We start from the raw sequence: 15590 nt of genomic DNA, 5'->3' as shown, positions 1-15590 counted from the left end.
CTTTACCATTCTTTCCAGCTCTCTAATAATACACAAGGAGAGAACGAACACCATGCAGACAACAGTATTATATGAAATAGTTGAAAAATGATTGTTTCAGATAGACAGTGCAAGTGATGGACATGGAGAAAGTGGTATTGTTTGAACTGCTTTTCATTTCTTAGTATACAGAATGCTCTTCAATGGGCAATGATCCTTGACATTTTTTTCCCTAACCTGGCCAAAATAAGGACTCTCCCTCCTCCTCTCCCCTTCTCTGTAGCCCTGTTGGATCAAGTTGCAAGTTGGGCTACTGCCCAAGGAGTCCTTAGTTAATTGCATGTAATAATGTCACATCCTACTTTCAAATGCTAGAGGCAGTTCTCCTATCCTTGTAATACAATATGACTGAGAGTTCCCACTGCCTTGGGAGCCCTGTGAGTGGCTCTTCTCTCGCCTGAGTATTTTAGAATACCACAGCATTTGGCTGAGTGGTGGTGATCTTTAAATATAATGCAGGACACGGGGCTCAATTAGTAATAGTGGCTGCTGACAGTGCTCCCTGGTCAGCTCTTTGCCAAGGGACTGCATTGTGAAGCCAGTGACACTTCTCATTGAGACATGAAATTTAAATAAATGATCAGCTCAGTCAAGTGGCAACCAGCATGTTCATCCTACCTAGCAGGAAGACTTTCAACACAACACAAACTACAAAAAGAAGAACAAAAAGCCATCCTGGGACCAGAGACTATTTTTTAGAATCCCTTGCATGGGGTTGGACTGCCTTTGGAAGGTTTCTCTTCTTGTTTTAAGAGGTATTGTACCTTCTAGCAGACTGAAAAATCTCTTTAGTTAATGCAAATCTTATATAGCTGGAGACAGAACACTCAAGCCCATCTTGGTACTCATGATACTAAGCAAAGAAATCTCTAGACATTTAGAAGGATTTTGATTTGGAGCTGTATTTTTGTCTGGGAAACAAAGGGAAATCTATTTGTCTTTGAGCATTTTCTTTTTTGTTGTTTTGCCTAAGCAAGAAATGAATAATCCTAAATCATTCTGGCAAATGGCTTGTAGAACACGGAGTTCAGAAGAGACACATTACATCATACTGTCAACAGCTCAAAAGTGTACTACTGAGATGGCATTACCCCTCTAGAAGTCAGGATTGCCATCCCAACCGGGAAGAAGCCATTTCATTTTTCCTGGTAGGTTCCTCTTGGCCTGCAATTAAGGGGCACTGCCAGTAGGTGGTGCTGGGACTAGGGCATTAGAACCACCTGGATGATCTTATGAAGAAGCCAGATTCCCAGGCCCTGCACCTATGCAATCAGACTCTCTGTAAAGAGAAAATGAGAATCTGAATTTTAACATCCTGCCAGGTGTTTTTTTTTCCCCAACTCAAAGTTGGGGAACGACTTATTCAAATGGTTTTTCCCATCACTGGTGGGGCTAACTGAGGCTGATGTTAGCTTGTGTATCCCCTTAATTGTGCTCTTCAAGGTCCATTTTGGGATTAAAAGGACAGAAAAATAAAACAGTCCTAGACAACATATCAAAATCTGAAAAACAAAGTGCTTGGGACTAGCCCAGAGCCCTCTCTCACTCACACAATCCAGCCTCCAGCCCCACCCACTGAGGAGACTGCTCCTTGGTGATGTGGCCTGCTGAATGTGAGCAGTCTCTCAGAGCAGCTCAAGAGCCAGATAGGCCTAGGGTCCCAGGGTTCAATCCTTGTGCGACTCTGGGCAAGCAATGTAGAATGTACAAGCCTCTATCTTCTCCTCCAGATTTTGGAGTTAATAACAGCACCTGCTTGACTGGATGGAGTGAGACATTGTCCAAAAAGCTCTTAGCACTCAGTGATGATAGCTAGTCTTATCATGTTTGACAGTCCTTTTTCAACTTTTAGGTCAAAAGTCTTTTTCTCCAAGGGTCAGCCAGACCTTTAACTGCTTTACAACAAAAACAAAACAAGCAAACAAAAAAACCCACCAAAGCTGAAAACCTTACTAGCCTATTACAACTGACTCAAATTGCAAGGGTCAGCTCATTCCTTTTGGAGTTTCTCTGTTATCATGTTTGCTGCTGACTAATGGTTGGTCATCTCCACTTGCTGCAGACTGACACAGGATGGTCAAATTAAGTCAAATTAAGATATTTCCATATCTGTTTTGTCTGCCTCTGGGAACCCTTCTTCAGAAGCTTACATATAACCATGGAACCAAAAAGTGATTCAAAGGGCTTTATCATCTCTATATTATCTCTATCAGCACCTCCAAATCCACCCCAAACAAACACAATAAAAGCAAAAATCTTGGGCTTGCTGTGCCAAGAGTCTAAAGACCTGTCCCGAAGCCCTTCTTTCCAATCAGCATGCCTCCTTCAAATTGCTTCTATGTAGACTTTCCAGAGCTTCCACCCCCTTTAAGAAAATAGTGTTTTCTGTTGATGATTGGCTAATGGAGATGTTCCCTGGCATTGGATACAATGTCCTCACAACGTTTTCTAATGTGTAAAAATGGAAAGACTCATTCAGGTGTTCATCACATTAATGGAGACGTCTCACACGCTAGGCGCAGACAAGGCAGGGAGGACCCCAAATTCAGTCCCATGCAGTCCTAGCCCTTCCCAGAAGATACATTTATAGTGACTAGAGAAGTATCTTAGAAATAAAACAGAGCAAACTATGTGACAAACCTCACAGACTCAGCCCAAAGCAAGAATTTAACACATACTTTTTTTCTTTATTTCTCAAAAAACACAGACCTCATGGGGGGCCTGGCTGGCTCTGTCAGTAGAGCATGTGACTCTTCATCTCAGAGTCATGAGTTCAAACCCCATGTTGGGCATAGAGCTTATTTAAAACAAACAGCTAAATAAAAGAACATACATCTTTCAGAAGAACCTGTTTCACTGAGATTCATACCCCAAACTTACCAGGGTTGAAGAGGTTGCAAAGAGTTTCAACCACACTATAATGGCAATCTCGAATCTCCAAAAAAAACTTGCAACATTTTTCAAAAACTCCTCCCTGACTATTTTAAGAATCCAAACAACAATAAAAAGTCAATGAGCCCACTGAAGCTTGAGAACAAAAATCTGAATTAAAGAAACTGAGGAAAGTAAACTCCAGAGGCCATTTTCTCCAAGTGATAGGTTAGCCTTCACAGAGATCAGTAGTGACCACTGTTTTTTTTTTAATTTTTTTAATGTTAATGTTTATGTTAATGTTTTTTGTTCATGTATTTTTGAGAGAGTAACAGACAGAGTGAGTGGGGGAGGGGCGGAGAGAGACAGAGACACAGAATCTGAAGCAGGCTCCAGGCTCTAAGCTGTCAGCACAGAGCCCGATGCAGGGCTTGAACTCATAAACTGTGGGATCATGACCTGAGCCAAAGTTGGATGCTCAACTGACTGAGCCACCCAGGCACCCCTTGATCACTGGTTTTGCACGGACTCCTGAGAAATGTTCTATGTCATTCTCATTTCCATTCAACACCATTCTCATAGCACCACTGGAGAAACCAGATGCCATGAGGTGACTCTGGTGTCTCTGGGTCATCCAAAGCAATCACAGGCCTGGCTGGAATGCAAGTGAGGAAGGGAGGAACAGAATGTCTTCCCCCTCTTTGCAGAGTTGTGTGGGCTCGGCATTTATACAGCTCTCTCCCTTCTAACTGGGTAACCTCGAGCACATTCACTTTCTAATCCTGTGTTCTCCTCTCTAAAGTGGGAAAATAACCATATCTTCCTCATGACATTGATGGAAGGAGGGAATGAGGCTGAACATCTGCCTGCCACACATCTTCTTATTTGGAGCTCTCCAAAGAGCTCCACAGGCCTGTCTGACATATTGTGGAGATGTTCCCCCAAATGGTTCCCTTACATCATCATCATCTACATGCTCCACGCCCAGGATTCACTGAATGTCTTCTTGGGAGAGTGGAGACCCAAACCAAAAAGAGGAAAGAGCCAAGGCTGAGGTTTTCTGAAGCTGGTTAAAAAGTATAATGGGATATGGGGTGCCTGGGTGGCTCAGTTGGTTGAGTGTCTGACTCTCGATTTGGCTCATGTCATGATCTCACGGTTCATGAGATCAAGTCCTCCACTGGCCTCTGTGCTGGCAGCAGGGAGCCTGCTTGGTATTCTCTCTCTCTCTCTCTCTCTCTCTGTCTCTGTCTCTGTCTCTCTCTGTGTCTGCCCCTCCCCCACTAACATGGGCTCTTTCAAAATAAATAATTTTTTAAAAACTAAAATAAAAAGTAAAATGGATAAAACTAAGAGGAATAATTAATTGAGCATTTCTTCTGTGACCATCACAGAGCTAAACCCTTTATCCAGTGCCTTGTCCAGTCTTGCTACCAACCATCAAGGAGGAAAATGCTCTTACTACTCCCATTCTACAGAAGAGGAAACTGAAGACCCAAGAACACAGTCACTTAATGTCACCCAGATAGAAGGGCCAAGTTCCAAGAACCCATAGCTACCTGTGCAGAGAGAAGAAACACTGTACCTCCTTTCCTAGCCCCAAACTCACGCTTTCACATGCGGGACAAGCCAGGAACTTGCCCAAAGTCTAATAACTCAAGCCAGTTGTTGTCGTTGTTGTTTTATTCAGGGTCTATCCTTCTCTCCTCTCCTTCCTCTCACAAAGCAGCCTCACCACCTTCTCAGGAGATACAGATAGTAACTGCTAAGAAAAACAAAACTCAGATAAATTTTGAAAGAAAACGTGGCATTACTTTAATCAAATCTCTTCCTTTGAGTTTATGGGCAGAATCTCGTTCTAGGAATAATCCTCCATAATTAAAAGTCCCTTGCTTTTATTTTCTTTCTCTTTTGTATTGTATCAAAGACCGTGGATGCTGATCTTTTTCAACAACAGAAAGACACTCCGAAGAAGCCAGCTGTGTCTCTGTTGGCAACCTGGCTGCAGATGGTGCATGTGGTGGGTGATGAAGAGAACACCTTGCCTCTCTGATGTGCCCCCCCGGGCAGAGGAGCCCCACCAGGGAAAGAGGTGAAAGCCCAGAATCACGTGGAAAGGGCAACAAAATCAGAGCAGGAGCTGAATGGGCCTAACCTTGGCAGAGGAAATGCTACAGAGAGACCTTCATCACTGCACAGCAATACACCCCACAGAAGGTCTGCCTCTTTAAAATTTTTTTTTTTCAACATTTTTTATTTATTTTTGGGACAGAGAGAGACAGAGCATGAACGGGGGAGGGGCAGAGAGAGAGGGAGACACAGAATCGGAAACAGGCTCCAGGCTCCGAGCCATCGGCCCAGAACCTGACGCGGGGCTCGAACCCACAGACCGCGAGATCGTGACCTGGCTGAAGCCGGACGCTTAACCGACTGCGCCACCCAGGCGCCCCAGGTCTGCCTCTTTAAAAAGAGGCAAGTTCCAGGGGTGCCTGGGTGGCTCAGTCAGTTAAGCGTCCAACTCTGGATTTTGGCTCAGGTCATGATCTCACAGTTCAGGGATTCAAACCCTGTTTTGAGCTCTGCACTATCAATGCTTGGGATCCTCTCTCTCTCTCTCTCTCTCTCTCTCTCTCTCTCTCTCTCTCTCTCTCTGCCCTTTCCCTGCTTGCTCATTCATTCTCTCTCTCTCTCTTTCTCTGTCTCAGAAATAAATAAAAAAGCATTTAAAAAATCTTTTAAAAACAGCTCCGTAATGGAAGAATTTAAAAATCACCATGATTCTTAAAGAACCCCAAGTGGCAGGTCACTAGCCCTCAAAAGTGATGTTGTCCAGCTTTGAGACAAAAAGGAATCCCAAAGTCATAAGCATTCCCTTAAATAAGGCTCTTGGTCCAGGTCTTGAATTTTGAGTTCCAGTGGTTTGGTAGTCACCAAACTTTGAAATGAGAGATCAGGTGTCCATGTTCTCAAGTAACAAAACACAGAAGAGGAAAGTTTCAGCTTTTTAATTTTTTTTTCAACGTTTTTTATTTATTTTTGGGACAGAGAGAGACAGAGCATGAACGGGGGAGGGGCAGAGAGAGAGGGAGACACAGAATCGGAAACAGGCTCCAGGCTCCGAGCCATCAGCCCAGAGCCTGACACGGGGCTCGAACTCACAGACCGCGAGATCGTGACCTGGCTGAAGTCGGACACTTAACCGACTGCGCCACCCAGGCGCCCCAAGTTTCAGCTTTTTAAACAGCTTTTAACTATTTTCTAAGAGCTAACTCAATCCTAAATGAAAACATACATCCTTTCCTTGACTGGTAATCAATGCCCTGGCCATAACTTTGTGATCCTTGATGATTGTCCTAAGTTCCATGAGGTAATCCCACACAATCATGAAACACATGCTTCAGAAAGACATTTTGCTTTTTTGGCACGGAGTCTACCCAAAGACAGCCTGAGGTTTTAAAGAACTGACCAAAAGATCACATAAATGGAAAGGAGAATGGTGGTTGCCAGAGGCTGGGGAAGAAAGAAATGGGGAGCTATTGTTTAATGGGCATAGAGTTTCAGTTTCCCAAGATGAAAGTTCTGGAGATTGGTTGCACAACAGTGAGAACATACTCAACAATCCTGAATTGTACACTTAAAAATGGTTAAGGCGTATAAAATTTATGTCGTGTGTATCCTACCACAATTTATATCTTTTTAAAAACTGGCTGACAGAGGGGCATCTGGCTGGCTCACCTGTAGAACATGCAACTTGTAATCTTGGGGTCATTAGTTCAAGCCCCATTTTGGGCATGGAGCCTACTTGAAAAAAAATGGCTGATGGAAAGAAAGTATTAATTCTGAATGAAGTTCAGGAATTACATTCAAATGTTTGTTTCCATCTTTCCACCTTTTCAAGTTTTAAATATTCAATTGGGAGTTAACAGTTTAGAACATTTTCTAGTAACTAGTCCTTCCAAGCTTCCTGGCAAATGAGACATTTGTTATAATACCTTGAACAGTAGCACTATCCAGTATAGTGACATTTGAATAACACAATTTCTACTTGTCACTTAGTTCTACTAGACCAGAACCTTCCTAAACATTTTCCTGCTAAACAAGTTCCTCTCCCTTCTGTCACTCCAAAAGATTCTAGAGAAAGGCACCTGGTTGAGAGAATTACCCACATGATCCTTTATTTTGTTATACCAGTTCTGCCTTTACAACACAGTTCTACACACAAATTCTCATCTGTACTTCATAACTGCTCAGTGACAGGAAGACAGAGTAGGAGTTTGGTCTTTCTAAACCTGCTACGTGCCAGGCATTATAAGTATTCTATACATATTCATTCATCCTCACAGGAGGCTGTGAGGTACACATAGGTGATTAAAACCAAGGCACTGGAGCTAAGGAACTTGCTACAGTCTTAGAGTTAGGAAGGAAGGTATGGAGCCAAAATTTAAACCTGAGAAGTCTGACTCACATATATTCCACATACATTACACTATATCACTGCTGATAGGAGCACATGAGAAAGCCATACCAAAAAGAGATTCAGAGACCTGGTAATGATACTAGACCGTACTTTTAAAGAAAATAAAAGGGAGGAGTGATGCCTGGGTGGCTCAGTCAGTTAAGCATCCAACTTCAGCTCAGGAAATGATCTCATGGCATGTGGGTTCGAGCCCTGCATCCAGGTCTGTGCTGACAGCTCAGAGCCTAGAGCCTGCTTTGGCTTCTGTGTCTCCCTCTCTCTCTGCCCCTCCCCCACTCATGCTCTGTCTTTTCTCTCTCAAAGATAAAAATAAAAACATTTAAAAAAAAAAGAAAAAGGAGGAAATAAGAAGTGAGCTTACCTTCTGGTACTGATTAAAACTGAGGCTAATCTTATCCTAGGAACGAAAGCATCAGCCCTGCCTTTCTCTAGCTGTTTCCATGTGCTTGCCCCAGTAAGACTGTCTCAATCCACAACTTACTCAAAGGAATCTTTTAAAGCCATATGTTCATTTAGTGGGTGTTAATTTAAACTAGATAATATAAATCACAAATTCATATAACCACATGCATATAAACCTCCATACTCCACAGCACACCAGAAGCAACAAAATAAATGAGAATACCATTGTCAACCACCACCCCGCCATGAGATAGAATCCCCACTCATACCTTTCAGTACCTCATGATTATGACATCTGGCCATCTGTCTTATGGATCTGGTGAGCATTCCAGTGTGAAGCTGAATGCCAAATAGGAAACAACAACAACAACAAAAACAAAACTAAAGTCTTTCTAGGTAGCATAAAAAGTAAAATCCCTCCAAATATAAAATCATAAAACACAGAACTTCTGAATAAAATATAGTTTTCATCCACTAAAATGCAGAGCTAAGCTTGAATGAAAATAAGGAAAAGTTTGGGAGCAAAGGGGAAGAAGATATTGTAAAGTAGGTGATAAGTATTAGCTAGAGCCAACCTGTGTATCTTTGTCAATTGTGGTAATGAAGAGCCTTGTCTTCTGACAGCCACACTAGGAGCCAGGAAGGCAAAGTATAAGTTGGTACTGAGACCCCTCAATAAAGTCCAAGTTGTGTTAGAGCTACACATTCAGTGGAAGAATGGAATAAAAAAAATAATAAAATTGGCTGGCTGGAAAAATGGAGATAATAAGAAAATTTGTCTGTTTTAGTCTGAGCTCAGGAGTGAAGCACTCTTAATCCCATGCATATCCTCACATGGGTTTATAATTTGAATTTGTACCACTAAAGTGGCTCAGGGAAATGGAAGACTTTAACTTAAAGAACTCCAAGACTGGTAGCTATCCAGGGCACCAATTAGAAGCAGACCCAGATCTACTCTGCAGAGAAATGTAATCAACCCAAACTCAAAAGATTCCCAAAGATAAAACACCACAGAACACGGATTCAAAATCCAAAAATACATAATTACTGAAGAGCTGTCATGGGTGAGAATCAACAGAAACAACTTCCAGCAAAATTAGAGCCCTAGGAATGATCATATATACAATACAAAATATAGTAAAATGCTTACATAAATTTAAATGTAACAAAAGTATTAATAAGGAAGACTAAATATCAAAACGTTTCAGAGAAAAAACAAAGAATTTTTAAAAATTCTGTGGGTGGGTTAAACTACAGATTAGACACAGGTGAAATGAGAATTACTAAACTAGAAGTTACATTGAAGAAATTACCTGCAAGGCAGCATAGAGAGACAAAGTGAGAGAAAATACAAGAGAGGGTCTAGACTAAGAGTTTCCACAAAATCTTTCAGGGGATGGATGAGACAGTTGAATTTTGTCTCCAGGTTGCTTTTAGATTGGTTTACTCCTGAAGCGGTAAGTAAGGAAATAAAGATGATATGGTTACAAGGAAATTGAGGTGACTGCCATTGCTTTTTCACTTGTAAGTTTCAGATACAACCTGGAGGTTGGAAGAAGGAAAACTGTCATTATTCACAGACAACATGATTGTCTATCTAGAAAATCCAGTGGAATCTATAAAATACTCTATGAGAACTAGCAAGAGAGTTTAGCATGATGCATGATGAAAAGATACAAATTCAATATTTAAAAATCAACTGTATTTTACTATACTACCAATGAATATTTGGAAACTGAAAAAAATTTAATGCAATTTAAAATTGCATCAAAACCCATAATATTCTTAGAATGTAATCTGACAAAGTATGTGTAAGACCTATACATTGAAAACTGAAAAACATTGCTAAGGGAAAGTAAAGGAGACCTCAATAAATGGAGAAATATAATATGTCCATGGGTCAAAAGACTCCATAATATTAAGATGTCAATTTTTCTCAAATTAATTTATAGATTCAACACAATCCCCAGCAGGTTTTTTTGTTGACATTGGCAAGATGATTCTAAAATTCATATGGAAATGCAAAGGACTTACTACAATACGCAGAAGGACTTTGAGAAAGAACAAAAATGAAGGATTTTCACCACTACACTTCAAAACTTATGATATAAACCAACCCAAACCAGAAACAACCCAGAAGTCTATCAACAGGTAAATGGGCAAACTGCAATATAACCATACAAAGGAATGCCATTCAGCTATAAAAAGGTATGAACTATTATTAAGATGTACAGCAACATGAATATCAAAATAATTATGCCAATAAAAGAAGACAAATAGAGTTCATACTGTTACATTCCATTTGCATGTAAGTCTCAAAAATCCAACTATATATAGTGACAGAATTAGATCAGTGACAACCTTATGGGGTGAGAGGTCAGAAGGAGAAATCACAATGGGGCATGAGAAGACTTTCCGTGATGATGGATACTGTCTTTGTAAAAGGATTTAAAACACCATGGCAGCAAGACCTCAGATTCCCTTGACTTTGACTCTTACCCTTTTCCTGCCCTCTCTTTAATTTGCTATTCCTCTTTCCCCCAAACATTGACTAACCCAAAACCCACACATATTAGAAAAATAGCTCTCGGGAGAACTGTTCTGATGTTATGTGGATGGGAATGCACCAGCTATGCCAAGCAAGAAGCACAAAAAGGGAACAACCTCTAATGACTCCAGCTGTGAGATTCACAGCAGTTGAACTTTCTAGAAGAAAAAGTGCCACTATTTGCAGATGACATAATATATATAGAAAACCTTAAGACTCCACCGAAAAAACTATTAGAATAAATGAATTCTGAAAAGATGCAGGGTACAGAATTAATACACAAATATCTGTTGTGTTTCTATACACTAATAATGAAGTAACAGAAATAGAAATTAAGAAAGCAATCCCATTTGCATTAGCACCAAAAAGAATAAAATACCTAAGAATAAATTTAACCAAGGAGGTGAATGACCTAGACTCTGAAAACTGTAAGACATAGACGAAAGAAATTAAAGATAACACAAATAAATAAGAAGATATACCATGCTCATGGATAGGCAGAATTAATACTGTTAAAATGTCCATACTACCCAAAGCAATATACTGTCCAAAGCAAGATTCAATGTAATTCCTATTAAAATCCCAATGGCATTTTTCACAGAACTAGAACCAATAATACTAAAACTTGTATGGAACCCAAAGAACAAAGCTGGAGGTATCATAAGCCCTAATTCCAAACTATACTACAAAGCTCTAGTAATCAAGACACTATGGTACAGCACAAAAATAGACACATAGATCAATGGAACAGAATTGAGGCCAGAAATAATCCCATGCTTATATGGCCAATTAATCTATGATGAAGGAGATACAATGGGGGAAAGACAGTCTCTTAAATAAATGGTACTAGGAAAACTGGACAGCTGCATGCAAAAGAATGAAACTGGACCATTTTGTTGAACCACACACCAAGGTAGGACCTAAACATAAGAAATGAAATCACGAAATTCCTAAAAGAAAAAATAAGTGGTAAACTCGGGGACATCAGTTTTCACAACATTTTTCTGGATCTGTCTCCTCAGGTGATGGAAACAAAAGCAAAATTAAACAATTGGGATTACATTAAAGCACAAAGCTTTTGCACAGCAAGAGAAACCATCAATAATCAAAAAAGGTAACCTACTGAAAGGGAAAAGATATTTGCAAATGACATATCCAATAAGGGGTTAATATCCAAAATATAAAGAACTCATACAACTCAAAATACACACAAAAAAACCACAAATAATCCAATTTAAAAATGGGTAGGGGACTTGAATAGACATTTTCCCAAAGAGGACATACAGATAGCCAATGGACACATGAAAAGATGCTTAACATCACTCATCATCAGGGAAATGCAAATCAAAATCAAAATAAGATTATCACCTCACCTGTCAGAATGGCTAATACCAAAGAGACAAGAAATAACAAGGGTTGGTGAGGATGGAGGAAAAGGATTCCTCATGTGCTGTTGGCAGTACTGTAAATTGGTGCAGCCAACATGGAAAACAGTATGGAGTGTCTTGAAAAAAATTAAAAGTGGAAATAACATATGATCCAGTAATTCTACTTCTGAATATTAAAGAAAATAAAAACATTAATTCAAAAAGATATTGGCACCCTACGTTCATTGCAGCATTATTTACAACAGTCAAGATATGGAAACAACCCAAGTGTTCATCCACAGATGAATGGATACAGAAGATGTGGTGTATATACATACAATGGAATTCCTCAGCCATACAAGAGTGAAATTTTGCCATTTGTGACAATGTGGGTAGACCTAGAGGGTATTATGCTAAGGGAAGTAAGTTAGACAAAGGAAGACTAATACCATATGATTTCACTTATATCTAAAAAACAGAACAAATGAACAAAGAAACAACAACAACAACAAGAACACAGAAACAGGCTCATAAATACAGAGAGCAGACTGGTGATTGCCAGACAGGAAGGTGGTCAGGAGATGGGCAAAATAGGTAAAGGGGATAAAAGATACAAACTTCCAGTTATAAAATAAATAAGCCACAGTACAGCATAGGCAATATAGTGAATAAGACTGTAATAACTTTGTATGGCGGTAGATGGTAACTATGGAGAAAAAGGAGTCCTTTCATGGGGAGAATTTTGTAAGGTATATAAACTCAAATTACTATGATATATACCTGAAACCAACATAATATTGTATGTCAACTATACTTGAATTAAAAAAAAAACTAGGGGCACCAGAGTGGCTCAGCCTGTTGACCATCTTGACTCTTGATGTCGGCTCTCGTCATGATCCCAGGGTCATGGGATCGAGCCCCACATCCAACTCCACACTGAGCGTGGACCCTGCTTAAGATTCTCTATCTCTCTCCCTCTGCCCCTCTACCCCACTCTCCCTCTCTTTCTCAAAAAACAAAAAACCAACCAAAGAAAACAAAAACAAAAAAAACTAAATTAAACCTCTATCTGAACCACGGCACAAGGACATGTGTCCCTCTCTTCTGCTCAACCTACAAAACCCAGGCCGTACTTTGAGTAGAGCTACCTCATCTTCAGAGGCTTCCTGACGCAGATCAGCCAGGTCTCTCATCTTCATTTCAGTCATGTAAACACTGACAACATTTGTGTGTGTGTGTGTGTGTGTGTGTGTGTGTGTGTGTGTGTACATACAGATATATACATATATATATACGTATGTATGTGTGTGTATATATATATATATATATATATATATATGACACATAATATATTAAATTATGTAGTGCAAATATGTGCAGTTTATTATTATAAAAGGAAGAAGAACAGGCAGGAGCATCCAAACAAATCTGAGAGTAGCAACTCGCTCACGCTGGAGGCTATCACAACATTCCACAAACCTTTTCTTCCCTGGATCCAGAGCCTGTTCTGTGAGTGATGTCTCATCCATTTTCAGCCTCACACCAGAAGCCCTTCCCCTCACTTGGGCAGTGTTTACCCTAGTGAAAACTCACCTACATATGCAATAAGGAGAGTTTTCTCCTTTTGGCTTCATGAGACAACTGCTTAGTCCCCTCAAGACCTATAAAAATTAGCATCCCGTTGCCGGCCTGAAAAAATAACACTGTAGTCTGGTTTCTACTCTGGTTTCTTTTCAGATCAAATACATCTTTTGCCCTTTTACAATAATAATAATAATAATAATAATAATAATAATAATAATAATACCACCATTCTCAGAATTTCTACATGAAATCACATTTATTATTTTTTAAATTTTTTTTTCAACGTTTTTTATTTAGTTTTTGGGACAGAGAGAGACAGAGCATGAACGGGGGAGGGGCAGAGAGAGAGGGAGACACAGAATCGGAAACAGGCTCCAGGCTCCGAGCCATCAGCCCAGAGCCCGACGCGGGGCTCGAACTCACAGACCACGAGATCGAAGACCTGGCTTAACCGACTGCGCCACCCAGGCGCCCCAACATTTATTATTTTTTAAAGAACAGAAGGGGTCCCTGGGTGGGTCAGTCAGTTAAGCATCTGATTCTTGATTTCAGCTCAGATCATCATCTCAGTTTGTGAGTTCTAGCTCCACGTGGAGCTCCTTGCTGACAACTCAGAGCCTCAAGATTCTCTCTCTCTCCTTCTCTCTCTGCCCCTTCCTCGCTTGTACATGCACGTTCTCTCTCTCTCTCTCAAAATAAAAACTTAAAAAAAAACTTTTCAAATAAATAAATAATAAAGAACAAATGTATTGCTGACCTAGAAAACTAATGTATACAAAGTTATGGTCATATACTCTTTTTTAATTTTTTTTAACATTTATTTATTTATTTCTGCGAGACAGAGAGAGAGACAGAGTGAGAGCAGGGGAGGAGCAGAGAGAGGGAGACACAGAATCCAAAGCAAGCTCCAGGCTCCGAGCTGTCATCACACAGCTCCATGCTGAGCTCAAACCCACAGACCACGAGATCATGACCTGAGGCAAGTCAGACAATTAACTGACTGAACCACCCAGGTGCCCCGCATGGGCATATACTCTTAATTCTCACCTTCTCTTGTTAGTTTGAGCCATAGTTGGGATTTTTCGTTTTGTTTTTTGAGAGAGAGAGAGAGAGAGAGAGAGAGAGAGAGTTGTGTGGAGGGGCAGAGGAGAAAGAGAGGAAGAGAGAGAGAATCCTAAGCAGGCTCCATGCTCATCTCTGAGCCCTTGCGAAACCTGAGACAGGGCTCAGTCCCACAGCCCAGAGAACATGACTTGAGCTGAAATCCAGAGCCAGATGCTCAACTGACTGAGCCCCCCAGATGCCCGTGGGTCATAGCGTGTAATTTCATAAATACAAACACCAGAGTTCACTTTGTCTTTGGAGATAAAACAAATCTCCAGTCTTCTGCAATCCATCTATTCTCATGTGATACCAGGACCAAGTAAAAGAGGAAGAAGGCAGGGGACGAGATCTGCCTCCCTTGCCCAACTCAACACCCTGTATACTGTCCCCACCTTGAGTAGAGTAACTAACGAGCAACCAGCCAAGTAACCTCCAATAGTACACACTACCCCTGTTTCCTAGGGCATGAAGGCAGGAGGCAATGGTGCTGTTACTGGATATCCTCCTGCATTACCAGGAGAAAATGAGCAGGAAAAGAGAGGTTCCTGTTGTGGTATGTTTTGTTTTCAGACAGGCCCCTTGAGGTTTCTCCCAGCTTCGAGGCTGGGGTGCCTCGGCGGTCCAGCGACACCTCTGTGTACATATGAAAATGAGTGAGGAGAACCCAGAGGATAAAATTGCCATTTAAACAAGCGCATACTGCAGGCATTAAATGTGCTTGTAGAACGACTCAAGTCTTGAAATCTACCTGAGCAATCCATTCGACCTATGTGTTTCCCATGTCCTGTTCCCATGGGGACAATGTGGTCAGGCCATTACCCTGTGGTAATTGCATTTACTCTAAGACAGAATAAGGGTTAGAAGTCCCATCTTGCAAAAACCAGGGAGTCATCTTATCCTCCATAATGTCTTCTGGTCACTTGCATCCTTGAACTATAAGCTCTAAGTCTTCCAGATGGGTGGGGAGGGGGGGAGGGGAAAGGATTACACAGAATATAACCACAAATAGAGTCCACTGGTTCTTAAATAAGCCACCTAGTTCCATATAATGGGGAGGACAAACGATAATTGCAACACAAGCTATCTGGCAACTCTTGCAGGTACCATCAGGCTAATTAAACAAAATTTTTTTTAATGTTTATTTATTTATTTTGAGAGAAAGAGAGTGTGTGCAAGTGGGGGAGGGGCAGAAAGAGAA

The sequence above is a fragment of the Neofelis nebulosa genome, chromosome 1 (assembly GCF_028018385.1).
Source record: "Neofelis nebulosa isolate mNeoNeb1 chromosome 1, mNeoNeb1.pri, whole genome shotgun sequence".
Taxonomy (NCBI): domain Eukaryota; kingdom Metazoa; phylum Chordata; class Mammalia; order Carnivora; family Felidae; genus Neofelis; species Neofelis nebulosa.
Note: the sequence above shows the minus strand (reverse complement) of the source record.